The sequence below is a fragment of the Pteropus alecto genome, unplaced genomic scaffold (genome assembly GCF_000325575.1).
Source record: "Pteropus alecto unplaced genomic scaffold, ASM32557v1 scaffold53, whole genome shotgun sequence".
NCBI lineage: Eukaryota > Metazoa > Chordata > Mammalia > Chiroptera > Pteropodidae > Pteropus > Pteropus alecto.
Window position 1 is genome coordinate 5,235,154 of NW_006434366.1, and position 16,884 is coordinate 5,252,037.

The 16,884-nt window shown below is 51.5% G+C and overlaps 1 protein-coding gene across 1 annotated transcript in view; it reads right to left on the minus strand.

Moving 5' to 3' along the window:
- The window catches only part of CNTN6 (contactin 6), a 124,130-nt gene that overhangs the window by 38,732 nt on the left and 68,514 nt on the right, over window positions 1-16,884 (minus strand). The gene's annotated exons all lie outside the window — the stretch shown is intronic.

Below are 16,884 nucleotides of genomic sequence, written 5' to 3' on the forward strand. Positions count from 1 at the left end.
CCCGCGCTTTGCTGATGACTTTCAAACTGTCACCGGAATCGTCAGCGCTGCTTTCGACGCGCGTGGAACATCACCCGTGCTTGGCGCTGCGACGCGTTCGCGTGTTTAGTAACGGATGGGACTATTTACACCGCGGTTTGAAAAGCCACCGCCCCGTGGAAGTGAACTCGGCCTTGGAGAAACGCCAGGCAGTTTCCGCATGGTTGAGTCCGTGCCTCTAGAGACCCGGTCTCGTTTGGCGCTTCCGGCCACTTTCAGAGCGCTCGACCACAACGCCTGTGAACGCTAGCGACTCGAAGGGACCACCCAGGTGGCTCTGAAGCCAAAGGGCCCAGCCCCCCGTGTGGCCTACTGCACCCATCAGGGGAAGGGAGACGTGGGCGGGATGAAGACTCATGAATAGGACTGAATTACACGTTCTCGAAACTCGTGCAGGCATAGAGCGCACGCTGGAGGGAGAGCTCCTTAAGAAGTTCCGAGCTTTTACAACATGATTCTTATATTTTCTCTGAAAATCAGAAATAGTGAAAAGCAAACATCAGAACCCCATTGTCATCGGGGGAAGCCCAAGATTGGTTTCCTGACCGTATCGCCATCGAATGCGTTTATGAGACAAAAAATGGGAAAAACCAAATCATCCGCTCGGTTTTATGTCTTATAAATTTAATTAGCGAGCTTTTATAAACGCATCTCTAAAAACGCTAGTGGGTCGTCAGAACTATACAAAAACAAGTGATGAAAATGATTTTTAACACCAGTAGTTTGAAGGGGAAGAAAGGCGAGACAGTCGGCCCGCACGCCATCCACGCACGGCAACAAAACCGTCCTCCCTGCAATGCGATGCATCATCGTGTCTAACCTGTGTACTACGCGCAACGTGGCTAATACAATTAATTACCCAATTTGAAACACAGAGAATATCAGCTAACTACAATTTGTATAAAACCGGCCATTGATGCTGGCTTTACTATTATTAGACAGGTTCTGCATCCTGTCACCAAGTGAGTGGAAGGGACCACAGCTGGGTTTAGAATGGTCCACGGTACATAATCAGAATTTTTTTAAGTCATTATCTTGGAGTAGTTCCCAGCAGCAGACATTTGCTATCTGATTTAATTTCTGAAATGCCTGGTTTCTCAATCCCAACGTTCATTAACAATTAGATCGCACCGTTATTGACACAGTAACAGAGCTATTCTGCTATGCAGTACACTTGGGCTAAATGCAACTTCTTGTCTGATCTAATTAGAAGAGGTCACTGTGAGAAGCATTTGGGCGCATTATCTACCTCTAGAATTTAGGAAGAACTAGGAATTTTTAGCAACATAAACAGTACATTTTGGCAAATAAAATATTTTAATGATTAAAAATACGAATCTGTTGATATCTAAAGACCATCAGACCCATTTCCAAGCTAGCAGTACTGGTGTTTATACGTCATATAATTTTTCACTTATCTTCCAGAAAGGAAGAATCCACGTTAACAGAGGTTTAGTATTACTCCAAGTTCACCCGCTTTTAAGGCTCTTGATACTTGTTCAATCATGTTTGCTAATTTGAATTGTCATCATTGAAACCATTTATTTCTTTTGAAATCTTAATCAGTTGGTCTGTATTTCTCCAGAGGCTACTACTGCTTGAAATGCTGGGAAGGCAGACTAACTGGGAAAAGATAAAATGGGCCCAAGACGAAACAGTGCGTGAGTTTAGAGAACGGGTGGGAAGTTACGTCGATTACTGCTGGCCTCACGCGTCCAGCACCACCGCCTGGCCGGGCTTGCGGTGAACTAACTCTGCGTGTTCACGGTGATGCTCAGGGCGCGTCCAGCACCACCGCCCGGCCGGGCTTGCGGCGAACCAACTCTGCGTGTTCACGGTGATGCTCAGGGCGCTTCTGCTGAGCGATCGTAAACTAACTCTGGGTGTTCACGGTGATGCTCAGGGCGCGTCTGCTGAGCGATCGTAAACTAACTCTGCGTGTTCACGGTGATGCTCAGGGCGCGTCTGCTGAGCGATCGTCAGATGCCCTCAGTGTTTGCGTCTCGATGCGTGTCTCATCCAGACCTCGCGAATCAAAAGCTGCGTTTAGCGTTTCACCCAGGGACTGGTGTGCACTATAACGTCTGAGAAGCACCGGTCAATTCCTCACGAATCAAACGTTAGTCTGGAAAGACTATTTTTATTCCTAAGGACCCCTCTTATTTTCATGAGATCGATACGCAAAAAATGTATAAAAGGATACAAAAGTGAGATTTAAATAATTTATGAAAATAACCAAACTAGCCACCAAACTGATTCGTCACTTGTCAAAAATAGATAATTAAACATTAATTCTCTCAAGTGACCTAGGATATAGAAGCCAGATATTTAACCATAACTAGAGATTTTATCACGTGATAAGAACTATAAATATTTCAACTTATTTAATGTCTTTTCATTAGAGATATTAAAATATAGTAAGAAAACTTAATCTGTGACTATTAAATGGAATCGAACCACCTAATTGTAACTCTAATTTTATGCAGAATAATTAAACAAAAATTTTAAAGAGAAATGGGAATTTCGAGTCTGTCACATACCAAACCTGGCTTCGCAGTAATGATAAAAATAAATATATCTAAGACTAAATTGTACAAAGCAACGAACATTTTCAGGCGAGGAAGAATGGACATGCGAAAATTAACTGGAACGTTTTAACCGATGGTTTTGGTAATTTAAAGAGCAAGATAAAGACTCATTTCTTTATTTTAGAATATTCTAAAAGATATTCTACCCTTCGTTTGGAATGTGTTAAAAGTTCCTTTAAATGGGATCTGGGGGCGTCGAAAGGGACATGTGAATACAATATATTAAAATATTCTACCTTTATTCCATGTAAGCTTCCCTGGCATTTAAAAACAAGAGGGACGCACGTGTAGATAGCCTGGCTATCTGAAGAAAAGGGGCATCATTCCGGTGATGAAAATGGAGATGCGCACAAGTAATCAGGGCCGGAAACCTAGTTCTGAGAAGAAAGCGGGAGATGATAAAGCGATCGATGAATGTAACCTACGTCTGGAATGTGTATTTACATCAGGACCGAACGCTGAGATTGAACCATGAGACCACAGATCACAAAGGCACCTGTGGGGCACGTGGGCGCCGGGGCGCACAGAGACCTTCCGCAGCTCCACGGGCTCTTTGATTAGTGCGTGTTTGGACACGGGCAATGCCCACTCGCTTTTCCTTCCCGATTCATTCTGCGCGTAGTCACCAAGCACCTGCTGTGCCCAGGGCACCGCGTGAGGAATTGCAGTGGGGCTGTGGGGTGACAGGCCACGAGCTCCTCCACGGATCCCCTCTCCCTGTCAGTCGCAGGCAGGGTGCGAAGGGCTCCTCGGAGCTGGCCGGGCACCGGCCCTCCGCTGAGGGGAGGAATCTCCACTCGGTGAACCCTCCGGCCACGACCCTGGGCTCACCACCGTCATCGTCCCCACTGGACGAGTCAGGGGACCGAGGCGCCGGAAGAAGCAGGAGCTTGCTCGGGGTCCCCACCCGGTGGTGTAGGCCCAGGCCCCTGCCCCAGCCTTTCTCCAGTCCCCGAGGCGCAGTTTACAAGTGTTGAGGTCAGTGAGGGCGCACACCTGAGCGTCAGGTATTTACAGGTACGCTTGGAAGTTACGTATTTGAGTGGCCTTAACACGGGTGGCCGCGCTGTGACCCGGGAGGGCCACTGCCCCCTGGAAGGTGACGGCGTTGGCGCGCGTGCGCATGGGTGCATTTCTCGGGGTCACTGGTGTTTCTGCGATATTAAAGGAGAGTTTGCTCTCCCTGCTACTGGGGCGTTTGAAGCATAACGTGACGGCGTCGGCGTGCACGTGCGCACGGGTACATTTCTCGGGGTCACTGGTATTTCTGCGATCTTAAAGGTGCCTTTGCTCTCCCTGCTACTGGGGCGTTTGAAGCATAAGCGCTTTAACCTGTGAGGTGATAATGACGTTAATGCCGAGGGTTGTCTTTCTACTTGTCCTAGGCCATTTTCTGCAGTTACGGTGTCATCACAGAGCAGGCAGGGACATGGGGTTTGGGGACAAACTGCTTGTGATGGCATCTGAGCTCTCCACCTAATATCTGTGTAACCGGGGCCAAGTCATTCAACAGTCCAGGCCGCCGGCTTTCTCGTCGGGGACACGGGGACACGTCTATTACCTGCGTCACAGGGGAACAAGGGGTAAATGACAGAAACCACGTTAAACTCTTAGCACTACACCTGGCTCCTCGTTAGCGGTCGGCAGGTGGGTTTAATGAGCCAGTTTCCCGTCTGGATGAAGAATGCAGGCGCTTCCACGATGCCACGGACAGAAAAACGGGGACGGGGGACGCACCGGGCCACAGTCCAGTCCCAACAGAGGGGCCCGAGAGGCAAGTCCAGCCCTTGGGAAAGGAGAGCGACGCCAGCGAGACTGTGCCCAGCCCGCCTCTCTATCCAGCACCCACGGAACGCGCCCTCCTTCCTGTCCGTGTCCTTGACGCTTCATCTTCCTGATGCACAACATTCGCGGTTTTAGTTGGGGAGCGATCCCGGCGTTGCTAGGAGACCGGATCGATTAAATGCCAGCGATCGATTTTACTCCTCTTCCCGCTGATACTAGGACTCGCCCTGGCCGGACTCCAGGCTCAGACTGTGTTCTGATCCTCTCCTCTGTCCTTCCTCGTGCCGAAGCCTGGGGACCCGGTGTCCCACAGGGCTCAGCGGCACGCCGGGGGCCTTCGTGCACTCATGGCTGTCGGTCCCTGGACGTGCTTCGTTTTGGTGTCGCCGAGCTGATACCCGCCTCACGTACGTTCCCGCCAAAACTCTTCCGCTATGACCATTTCGCAGCTGGGAGGTGACACCCCTCCTCTCAAGTCTCTGGTCTCAAATGTCCACTTAATCAGGTCTATGTCGACTGTCCACACAGCTGAATAGAAAAGTTTCCTCTGAATTACCAAAGGCGAGTGTTCCGTTTGGATGATCGAATCGCAGATTAAGGTGCCTGCATTTAGAATGTTCTGTAAAAACTGGGGTCTGAAGACATTTCCACGTGCAGACGCATCGCGGTCGCTCTCTGCCTCCCACCGCATTCCGAGAACATAAAGGGAGAAATTCAGAGCTGCGAGCCGCGTCTGGCAGCCGAGCGACATCGGTCGATTTTATAGTGGCGTGAGACAGTAGAACATGCAGGAAACTGAGCCGCCGACACGTGGGAACGTTTCAAGGTGAACCGATGCGCCGAAGGCAGACTAAACGGAGTGTGTGAACGTAAACGCGCGTCCGTCTCCCCGGCCGTCAGGGGCTGCAGGGGGATGCACGGGAGACTGGGCAGCCCCCCGGCCCCTCGGCCTGACTTCGGACCCTCGTCTGCTACTGGGTGAGCCGCGGTGAACAGAACCCCGGGAAGACAGACGACCGCGACCAGTGAGTGAATCCTCACAGGACTCTTCCGCCTGCTGCGTGTGGGTCAAGTTTTGTGTCAGTCTAAGGAACTCTTGAAAGACTAACGTGAAATCTTTACCCTCGCTTTCCGTCATTGCACATGACATCTGTTCGTTACGACCTTGACAAACATAACAGATTTTATTAGCGTCTGCGTCTACTCTTCACTACAACTAGTTGACTGTCTCCCATCTTTAATTTATCTACACGGAGAAAACAGATCTGTATATTTAGGTTGCAGAGTGTGGCTGGAAAATGAGGAAGAGTCTGATTTCTTTGCCTGATAAGAACCATGTTCAAGGACATCAGAGATCAGCACCAGCTATATTTCTGAAACTGAGAAAAAGTAGGACATGGGGCAATTACAATTTCTTACTGTTGAAAGTAGAGCAATTCTGCTATTTTTATAGTCAGATTATTAACTGGAGCATTGCTTCCAGTTTTGTCTAAAGATAATGCTGTAGACCATGAAATTTTAATTGACTGTCTAATTTTACTGATTTCTAGAAAATGTAAAATAAATTGGATTAAAATGAGTTAGATAAGAAATAGAAAAGGATGTATAAATTTCGGCTCTTCACAATTTAGGTTTCAGGTAAAATGTCCCACTGGAACGCATTTTAGATCAAATATTGATATTACAGTTTAATAATTTCAGCACCTGATTATTGTAGCTAATGTGTAATATCCATGCTAATCTCAATGTCATATAATAAGCTAACTTCTAAAAATTCCTTATTTTAACAAGCTACAAAAACTGATGGATATGATCTACAATCAAGAAAACACCAAAGCTTGCTCCCTTAAATCAAAATAAAGTTTCTTCTTTCCATCTTTCATGTCAATAACTTGAAATGACTCTAATGGCAATAGACACAGAAAATAGCTCACACCTCTCACCAGAGCAATTTCAAAGACCTAATCGGTGGATTAATGAAAACCTATTTTGTCAGACCTCATTAGATTATCAGAGTAGTAAAAACCCAAAAGAGATAACCCAGTAAAAGAGACAGAGAGAGAAAGAGACAGAAAGAGAGACAGAGACAGAGACAGAGAGACAAAGAGAGGCAGAGAGTGAAATGAATTGCTATCTCAAGAGAGAGAATTGAATGGGCCACAGAAAATAAAAGGCAGCCTCTCTACTAAGCGACATAGGTCATCCTCAGCAAATCGCAACACACTTCCGACCTTTAGTCAGTTCTAAACAAGAGGTAACGTGCACCAGGACAGTGAAGAAGTAGGAAGAAGGTCCTCTCTTATTGGCCTGTTGGGAAAGGGCCCCGTTGTTCCCAGAGAGGACCACACGGTCACGGTCACGGTGTGCAGATCTCCCTTCGAGCGCGTCATTCCCAGACTCGCGGGCGGGCAGCTGAGTCTCTGCCCGGCGCCCGGAGAGCGCGCGCTGGCCGCCCTGCCTACCCCGATCCCAGCCAGCCCCCTAAGCCGACACCGACGGCCTCTGTTCCAGACACTGTCGCGTCCCCGGAGGGGTACACCTGTTACCCCTGACGAACCCACACTGACACGTCACAGTCACCCAAGCAGCACGGCTCCCCCCAGAGCTCCCCCGTGGTGTCACGCATTCCCCGAGTTGGGAAAAATGTGCAATGGCACGTACTCTTCTCTCTAGTATCGTCCGGGTCTTTCACTGTCCTAAAAATCCACGCTCCACCGACCCGGCTTCCTCATCCCCACCGCCTGGCGACCACTGACGTCCCACTGCCCCACAGCTCTGCCTTTTCCAGAATGTCGTACAGTTGGAGTCACACAGCGCGCGGCCTTGCAGGCTGGCGTCTCCCGCCCGGTCGTGTGCACGTGAGGTTCCTCCATGTCTTTTTATGACTTGCTAGCTCGTTTCTCTTCAGCGCTGAATGACGATCCATTGCCTGGATGGACCACGATTTATTCATCCATCGCCTACTGAAGGATGTTTTGGCTGCTTCCAAGTTTGGGCAATTATGAAAAAAGCTGCCACAAACATCCATAGGCGGGTTTCTGTGTGGACAGAATTTTTCAACGCTTTTGAGTAAATGCCAAGGAGCGTGATTTCTGGATTGTGTAGTAAGAGCGCGCTTCGTTTTGTGGGACTGCCACGCTGTACCCACCAGCGGTGGGCGGGAGTTCCCGCTGCTCCCCGTCGCCGGCGTGTGATGTCGTCACTGTCAGGATTTGGGTCATTCCGGCAGGAGGGGCGTGGTACCTCGACGTTGTTCTCATTTGCATTTCCCTGATGGCATCCGGTGTGGAGGGGCTTTTCATACGCTTATTTGTCATCCTTCTACCTACTTTGGTGAGGTGTCCGTTAAGGTCTCGGCTCATTTTAAGTAATGTTGTTTGTTTTCTTAGGATTTCTTATCCTTTATCGGGTGTCTTTTGCAAATATTTCCTCCCAGGCTGTGGCTTAACTTTTCATTCCGTCGACGTTGTCTTCCACAGAGCGGAAGTCGCGTTTGTCCTGTGTTTCCTTCATGGATCTGCCTTTGGAGGTGTAGACGACACGTCATCGCCACACCCAGGTCATCCAGCTTTGCCCCGCTGCTGTCCCGAGGGCTTTATCATTTCGCATTTTTCTTTTGGGTCTGTGATCCATTGTGAGTCGGTTTGGGGGAAGGGTATGAGGTCTGTGTTTAAATTTATTTATGTTTTTCACGTGGGCATCCAGTTATTCGGGCTCCATTTCATTGCCTTTGCTCCTTCACCATAACTTTCTTTTTAGACGAGTCTTCACTGTCTAGACGGACGGTGAGCTCGGGGGCAGTTCTGAGGCCACGGGCTCGCGTCAGCCTCGGCCCCCTGATCTGCTTGCCCTTTCGACTGTGTTGTTTTGGGAGCACCTGTTTAGCTTGATTTCCATGTAAACTTTACATGTAAAATGGGGATAACCATAGCACCAGTTTGTTGTGTGAATGAAAAAATCTGCATTAGAAATGCTGAGCGTAAGTCTAGAATACAAGGAGTGTCCCCAACGCGGTGGCCGTTATTCTTTCTTTCTTTCTGTATCCTTAGAACACTGGCAATTCCTGGGTGCTTAATTAATATGTATTTTCTCATTGTATCTACTCTGAAATCTTGGCTGTTTCTTTCTAGGTCTGGATGTATGTTTATAAACTCTATCAGTAAATCTAATGAACTAAGAGAAACTCAGTCAAATACCTTATTTGTTTAAAAATAAAAACTAGTTGTCGGTATGAGCACGGTGGTTCTTTGGCTAAGTGACTTTGCTGAGTTGGCTACGCTGTGCGACATAGCACAATAGTGTAGGCCCAGAGTTGCCTTCAACCAGCGTCGTCGGGGGTAAGACCTGTGCGTATGGAGCGCACCATCAGGGTCCCACAGAAGCTCTCATAGAATTGTTTCAATTATGTTAATGTGGACCCCGTTGGGTCCACAGAAAACACAGCGATAATATTGACGGTGTTTCCTGAGCCTCCGTCCGCGCTCCCGACAAATAACCGGCTTCCCTGCCTCGTGCTGAGCTACGTCGGGCAGAGTGTTTACTCGTGTCTGTGTGGTCGGGTGGGGGAGGGAGGGAACCCAGACACGAGCGGAAACCTGCGTGGAGTGGCCTCTCAAACCGGCCGCATGACCCAGTCCATCTTGCTGTGTCCTGTCGGAGAGTGCGCTTGGTCCGGTGGCGGGGGAAGCCCAGGCGCGCACGGGGACCCTCCCACGTCCTGATTCCCCACGCTCGACAGACTAGAAGAACGTACATTTCAAACAGGTGAAATAACTAACGATACGCGTCCCATGAACTGATCGATCGGAGGTGACTCGGGGCCACCAAGCAGCCAACGCCAAGGGCTTCGTGGGCCGAGGACGGGGCGGTGCTGTCACGTGCACATAGGACACTGACTCAGACACTTGCGGTCTACACGGAAATAATGCTATTGCTGCTGGCGGAGCCTCATTTTTTTTTAAGTCCCTGGTCTCTGCAGTACGTTTTATGCCTAATGTGTAATTACTGGTCTAAACGACCAAACGTTTTCAAAGCTCAGTTTCTAGTTCAACCACCCTAAACCCCAAAGCAGCAACCAGGAGTCAGATATCCAGACATTAGAATTCATCAAAATGTGACTCCTGTTTAACATACACAAATAATTTAAGCGCCAGCTTTGTAGTGGCTGACATACAACACAAACACAGACTCGGGGTGACTGAATTATGACACAAATTAGGAGATGGCAGATGAGAGCAGTTGCTAAATAACATAATTATTTGGTGTCATGATGTGTCTTTATTCCGGAGGCTTGCCAGGGTGTGCTGCTAGGCTGATTACCATAAAATGTTCAGAAAATGTGATTTAACATTAACAAAACGGCATCAGACGGAGAGCTTAGCTGGATTAATCCAGCGAAAGAGGCCTAAAAGGAATAACTTGCTGTTTAGTAGGAGAGAAAAATAATAAAGAAAAGTGTCTCCGTTTGCTGCAGTATCTTTGATGCCTGAGGAGATACGAACGGGAAGTCGCACAGATTCATACGCTGACCTGCCTCGCAGCCCAAGCAAAGGGAAAGAAAAAGCAAGACATTATACGGTTGGCAAAGGACAAAAGCGTTGTGAACACAGGACTTGAAAGAAAGATGTTAAGGGCGTGCTCCCAGAATAACGAGGGGAGAACCGATGGAAGACAGTGGAGGGGAGGTTTGTGCAAAACAGAGAAGTCTGAACACTGAGGCCATGCGGCCAGCTCTTTATGACCTTCGTGATGACGAGCCTCCTGAGAGATTTCCTCAAGGCTTTGAAATTCTGCGAATGTGAAGTTTTCACGCCGCATGCTTTGAGAGAGACAATACTCAAACACAGCCTGGTGACCTTGAGCTAGCAACTTTATCCCCGAGATCCCGGGTTCTCTGGGGTATAAAAAGGGATGGAGTGGGCTGTTAACTCACTCCGGGTCTGCAACCGGCGGTCTCAGAATGGGAGGGTCTGGGAAACGCTTCGCCCTACATCTTGAAAGCAGACAGTGCTTGTGGAGTTTCCAGTTCTGGAAGAGTCCTTTGCCTGCTCATCTTCTGTATTCCTCAGAGTCTACAAAACTGAGTCCACAAACGCGGCGGAGAATGGGGGGTGGGGCTCGACGTGGATGTGAGCCCTTGTCTGCTCACTCCAATTCTGTTTTCTTAATTATGATACATCAGTTCATACCCAGATCAAGTCCTTTGTTAAGCTTAGGAAGTTTATCATTATTCGTTATTATCATTATCAAGACACTCATGGTCAAGTACAGGAAGAAGAGATTTCTGGCTGTCTCGGTTAACTTACGCTGAGATAGAGTGAAAGTATATGCAGTGAAGTAGGTCTGAGCACCCCGTTAGTCATCAGGGCCAGCTGCTGGATGACTCGCCAGACAGGGTGAGTCTGTACTTTGAGGAGTCAAGGGGGGTGCGTCATGAGTTTCAGAGAAATCCCCATAACCCTGGAACTGGCACCAGTTATAGGACTGACCGTGGAGTGAGTAGCCCCATAACACATCTGTTTCCTTATTTTTTCCCTGAGAAAATTCCCCAATGCCAGGTGAGTCGGTGCCCACCTGGCCTCCTGTAAGCCGAGCCACCGAATGTCCACAACGTCCTCCATCTGCGGTGACATGGGCTTCACTGCACGGGAGCTGTTGGCCTGTCTGCTCCCCCCCCACCCCCCCGAGACTGAGCTCATTCAAATTTATACACCCAGCATGTTTCACAAAGCCTGTCAAACTGGATGGCAGCTGTGCTTATAAATAAATGAGTAGTTTGACAAGTCACACGCGAGAATCAAGTCTGTCACTCTAAATCAGTAATTCTCAAACTAGGCTCTCGGGAGACCTCGGCGATTCTTGGGGCGCACAGGGGCTGCGTGCCGGTGAGGGGGCAGGGCGGGCGTGAGTGACGCGCTGGTTCTTGTCCCAGGACGGCCATCGGCCAGGCCGCTTCCATCAGGCTGGTTTATGAAACGGGGGCTCGCACACAGTTCCGTGGGAAAAATTAAAAAGCGCCACTGAGCAAAAAGTAAAACCAAGACAGAAGCTGGAAAATGTTAACCAGTGGCTAAAAACGATGCTCTAACACAGACCGTCTCTTCGGGGTGACGATATTAGCCGGACCGACGCCCACTCTGTGCGTCCAGCTGGGCCGTCGTCACCGTCAAGGCAGCTGTTCCGTCTCTGTGTATTTCCTTCCGTCCGCTGAGGTCCTACAGGCCCAGCAGCACCTGCGAGAAGGGGCCGGGGTAATCACACACCCCCCGAGCGACATCGCGGAGGTGGGGCGCCTTCTCGTCCACACACGTCAAGTAATCAGCTTTGCTCAAAAGTCAAACCAAGAACCGAAGCTCATTTGCACAAATCGCACTAATAACTGACCTTTTCTGCTTATAAAATTATCGCTGTTGAATATTTATGTAAACTTCGGAAGATACAAAAGTCACTCAGAAATTCCCAAAGAGCGCTCAAGCAACGGGACGCCATCCCAGGGCGAAACCGGACTCATGTTTCCAACACTGAAGCGAGCCGAGGACTCAGGCTGAGCAGTTCAGTGTAGGAAGCAACGTGACGGAGGAAAAAGAGATGAAATAAAGTTTTCGTGTCTTAAGTAATGTGTTTGCACCGAGCCAAGGTCTGGCTGCTGCTGCGTGTGCTACGGCCTCAGCTTCCCCTGGGAGCAGGGAGAGTAACTTACAAAAATGTGGGCTCCCCGGCGGGCGCTGCTTCCTGTCTACTGACTCAGACTCTCTGGGATCTGCATTTTTCATCAGGTTCTTACCTGTGATCCAATCTGAACCCAAACAACGCAGCCTGAGAACTGAGAGCGACTCGACAGTGAAGGGGGCGCGGTCTCCCTCGCAGGAGGCTGGTCGGAGGGCGGGCTCCCCAGCTGCAGCGCGTGTCCCCCGGAAAGGCTCACCTTCACGTGGCTCTCGGGGGGGGTGAGTATGAACAAGGCAAGATTTTCTTACCAGGAGACAGCACAGAGGGGAGGTCGTAAGAAGCCTGGCATTGTACAGACTGCCATTCTTCCTTGGACATGGGGACATTTGGTTCATTTGCCTCTTCGATCCTCACGCTACCCGATGCACTAAGCACTATTACGGTGAGTCGCTGAGGCGTGGAGTAAGATTCGCGCATTCCGTCAGGAAGCTCTGCGGGGCGGACGGTGGAGTCGCCACGTGCTGGCTAAAGGTGCAGGGAACAGGTGTGCGGTGGGGGGGTGGGGCAGTGTCCTTCATTAAGACCGAGCACAAGGGGCCTTAGACGGGGGACACCGAGAGACGTGGGGAGGGGCCAGATCAGAGGGGAGCGTCACGTGTGGGCTCCCCTATCCCGGGCCCGGACCCTGTTAGCTGCTGCCCCACTGGCAGGACGGGTGAGGGGCTCCGGGGAGACCGTGGCGCGGGGCTCTGCGGCCACGGGCTCTGTGAGCAGAGGAACCGCTTTTCCAGGCAGCTTAGCAAGGAGCGGAATGAAGGCAAACTAACTCGGTCCCTCCCTGGGTCCTATGCCACGGGCTTTCTAACAGGTCCTCCCCTGGGTGCCTCTTTACCTATGAAGAGAAGTCAGCAGACCTGCTCAGGAGCTCCCTGTGGCCTCCCGGTGCAGAGAGCGCCCTGCCCCCCCCAACCCCCGCTCCCTCTCTCCCCGCTCCCCCCTCTCGCTCCTCCTTCCCCATCTCTGCTGCCCCTCCCCGCCGGTCATTCACCTAACTGTCCCCGGCCCTTTCCCACAATGGACTGTTGCATCCGAGAGGGAGGTCTCGGGCTTGGGGAGCCACGCAGGTGGACGTGGAGCGGCCCCGCCAAACTGTGGGCCTGAAGGCAAAGTATCGCGTAGGCACCACCGTTAGATTCTGTGCCACCTGCGGGTTCACATGTTCGTGCAAGGTGCACAGTTTGCCAACTGCCCAGAGCCTCGCAGGGTTTAGTGGGATCACGCCACGGAACGAAGCACCCAGCACCCAGGACTGGAGCAGTCTCCTCGTCCTGCTTACACCCACGCTCGCGCCTATGTCCATGCCTGTGCCTACGGCCACAGCTACGCCTACGCCCTCACCTACGCCTGCATCTCTACCTCCATCCACACTGTCTGCGTCTGTATCTCCATTGCACCTCCACCACCACCTAAGCCCAGGTGGGCAGAGATAATGAAATCGGCTGCCAGGCCTCCGGCAGTGCCCTCATTCAAGTCCGTGGACTGTAATCATATTCTGAGACCAACTGCCCAAAAGAAGAATCTCCGGATTGAGTGAGTTTGGTTCTCGGTGGATTTCAAAATGTCTGTGTATTTAGCTCCTTGAGCCCCTGGGGTAGAACAGGTACCAACATAACCACATACTCTGTGGCACCTCTGTATTTCAGAAATGCATCTGAAGTCGACAAAAAGATGTGGTGTAATTTTTTGAGATGTAGAAAGTGTCTGGTATACTGCCTGGCATACGAGAGGTGCTCAAAATGGTTATATTCTTTATTACTGATCATGTGTCTGACATATAGCTGGATTTTATTTTATTTTAGGAAATTTGGGAGAAATGTGGTCGATTACGTTTTTAGGAAAATAAGGAAGAAATATGATGATTACTTATTAATTCAATTACTATTCTTTGGATAATAGAAAAAAACCCTCTCCATCTCTTAACCGTTATCGTTCAGAGCTTGCATGTCCAGCCACAGGTGGCTCGGGCATCCTATTCAAAGTCGCCTGTCAGAGGACAAGTCCGAGCTGTCCGTCCAGGGGGTGGGCCCTCCCGACGAAGTTCACGTGGCGACCCCTGAACGGGTCACCAGCGGTCACTGGGCTGCAGAGATAAATCCGGGCCTTTGATTCCTGTCAGTTCACTTGCTAAGCGGATCCACAAGGAAAGGAAGGAGTGAGGAATCAAACTTAGCAGACGCGGGGTCGGTTCCTGGGCTGCCCAGGGCTGCCCGGCGGAGGTCAGCTTCCTCGGTAAGCATCGCGACCTCTGGGAGGAGGTCTGTGGTTCCGCCCCAGCGGCCAGAGGTCGGGCATCTGGGTTGGGCTAACAGCCGTGCGCCCACCCAGCGGAGCGGGCCGCTCGTGGCTCAGCCTCCCCACACGGCCGTGCCACCTGAACTCTACGACCACCTGGGAAATGAGTGCCATTCTCACCGCTTTTCAGGGGACGCGACCCGGGGCAGTGAAGGGGAGGGACTTGCTGGACGTCCCTGCCCGCGTGGGAAGTGGAGTCAAGGCTTGGGCCCCGTCTCCTGACTCCCAGGAACTTTATAGAAAACGCTTCGTTGGGACAGGATATCGCAGCTGGCTGGACATTTTATCCACAGCACCTAGTACAGGATGCGGGAGCGATAGGTGCTCATTACGCATTTACGGGATGAATGAACGAACACATCGCAGGCCTATTAATTATTCAATGAGCTTTAGGTTTAACTCCAAATCTCTTAAGGCGGGTTGATGTAGACCCAGTAAACGCTGCCTTCCAAGGATTCAGCGACCCCGAATGCCTTCTCTAAGTATCTGCTGTGCCCGGGCTCCTGCTGGCCGCGGGGCCTCTAAGGGCGCATGAGAGAGTGAGCCCAGCGCCCCGCGGGGTGACAGTCTAGCTGCAGAGCTCTCTGTCACCTGTGTCGGAACAGACCGCTCTAGCTGCTTCGATGGTTCACAGCCGCCCCCACGTCCGGCTCAATCGCTTGGTCACCTGGGCAAACTGGTGAAACATATAAAATCGTAACTATGGTCGAATCCGCAATCACGCGCTGCCAGGACACGTTTCGCGTTGTTCCTAGTGCGTGATTTGAGTTCCGGCGTCTCTGCGTGGGTACAGGGTTTCTTGATTCCTAAAGGTGCTTTCATATTATTTTATCTTAAGTAAATCCAAGAAACGGTGACCTCCAAGAAAAAAAGAGTAAACGATGGTCTGACCTCAGGTCGAGCTACTCACTGGTGACAGAACTGGGGCCAGGAACCCCGCTTTTTAATCCCTAGGGCAGGCATTTTGTAAAACACCCGTTTGTCCCACAGGAAGGAGCTGCAGTTCTAAGTGACTGGGAGGCCCCCCGAAATGAGGCCGATGTCATCGGACCATCTCCTCCTCTGCAGCCTGCAACGCATCTTCCTGCCTCTCGCTGGAGGAAAACCCGCCCCCCGCGACAGCCTGCTGCGGACAGAGACGCTTACAAGACGATGCTCTGACGACAGTCACGACTCCAACCCTGGCTCTCAGGCCAAAGCGAAATGTGACCGAATCAGAATTTCCGCTTGATCTGAAATCAGGTGAAATCCTGTGACAATGGCCCTTCGAAAACCAAAGGGCAGAGAGCGTTTCCCAGTCCGCGTGGGGCAGAGAGGGTGGACGTGGGGACGGAGGCTGGACACCATCTCGGCTTCCTCGCCGCCGGGCTGTGTGACGTGCGCCATCCTCTTCGTGAGGCGTGGAGGAGCCCGTCAGAACGCGTGCCCTGTCCCCGTGTCTCCTCCGCGGGTGGCACAGGAAGGTCCTTTCTACGGGCTTCTCCGGATCTCTAGCCGCCTCCCTCGCCAGTTACTCACTCACGGTCGGAAGCTGCGCGTGGTGCACAGATTGTACCGGGAGCAAAGACGCTCGTTTCCCCGCGCAGGCATTTCCAAGGTCAAGAGCTAAAAACCGTTCCTGCCCGGAGCCGTGGGGAAGCTTTAAAGTGTCTGAATCTGATCCTGGTTCTTCTTATACGTATGACCGTCACGCGTCCACAGAGGTGAGAGGTCGAAATTATCCTGCAATTTAAGTGAAATAATTGGCCCTTTGTGGCGTGGAGAAGCGTGTGCCGGGCCTGGGTGTTCCGTCCGAGTGTGGGCCCTGCCCCTCCGAAGCGTGGGAACCGGGCAAGGTCCTCAGCGACGCCCCTTTCAAATGCGGCACCGAATTGTGTCCACGCGTGGACGAGCCTCGCATTTCCTGCGACAGACGTGAAAGGTGGTTTCCCAGCGGCCCACACGCCAGCGTCCAGCCCGGCTCCCAGGGTGTGGACAGACATACCTGCCTAACCCTGTGCACACCGGTGCACGCGCGTGCACGCACACACACACACGGCCTCTGTGCACACGGCCCCCGTGCTATGAGAAATGTTTCTGGCGTTGCCTCCTGTTATTTCTTCCTCCCGCCAAGCTTCCTTCGGAGCGGCGGCCGCGTGCCTTCCTCTGCTAGGACCGGGGACCCGTCCTGGCAACGCAGATGTGAGAAGGCGCGGCCCGATCTCAGGAGACAGAATCCGTCACGGTCCAAGGGCTCAGGCCAGGCCAGTGGGAGAACTCAACCAGCTCCGGCCGGACAGGGCTCCGAGGCCCCTGGGCTCTCCGTCCGCCTTAGGGAGGTGAGATGCTTCACATCCGTTTCCCATGTGGAAGTCTGAGGGGTCGGGCGGCTTATGCTCCGTGGTGGTGTAAAGATGGTACAGCAGGGACCCGAGACGCTGTCCACCTCAGCACGGGGCTCCGCGGGGATGAG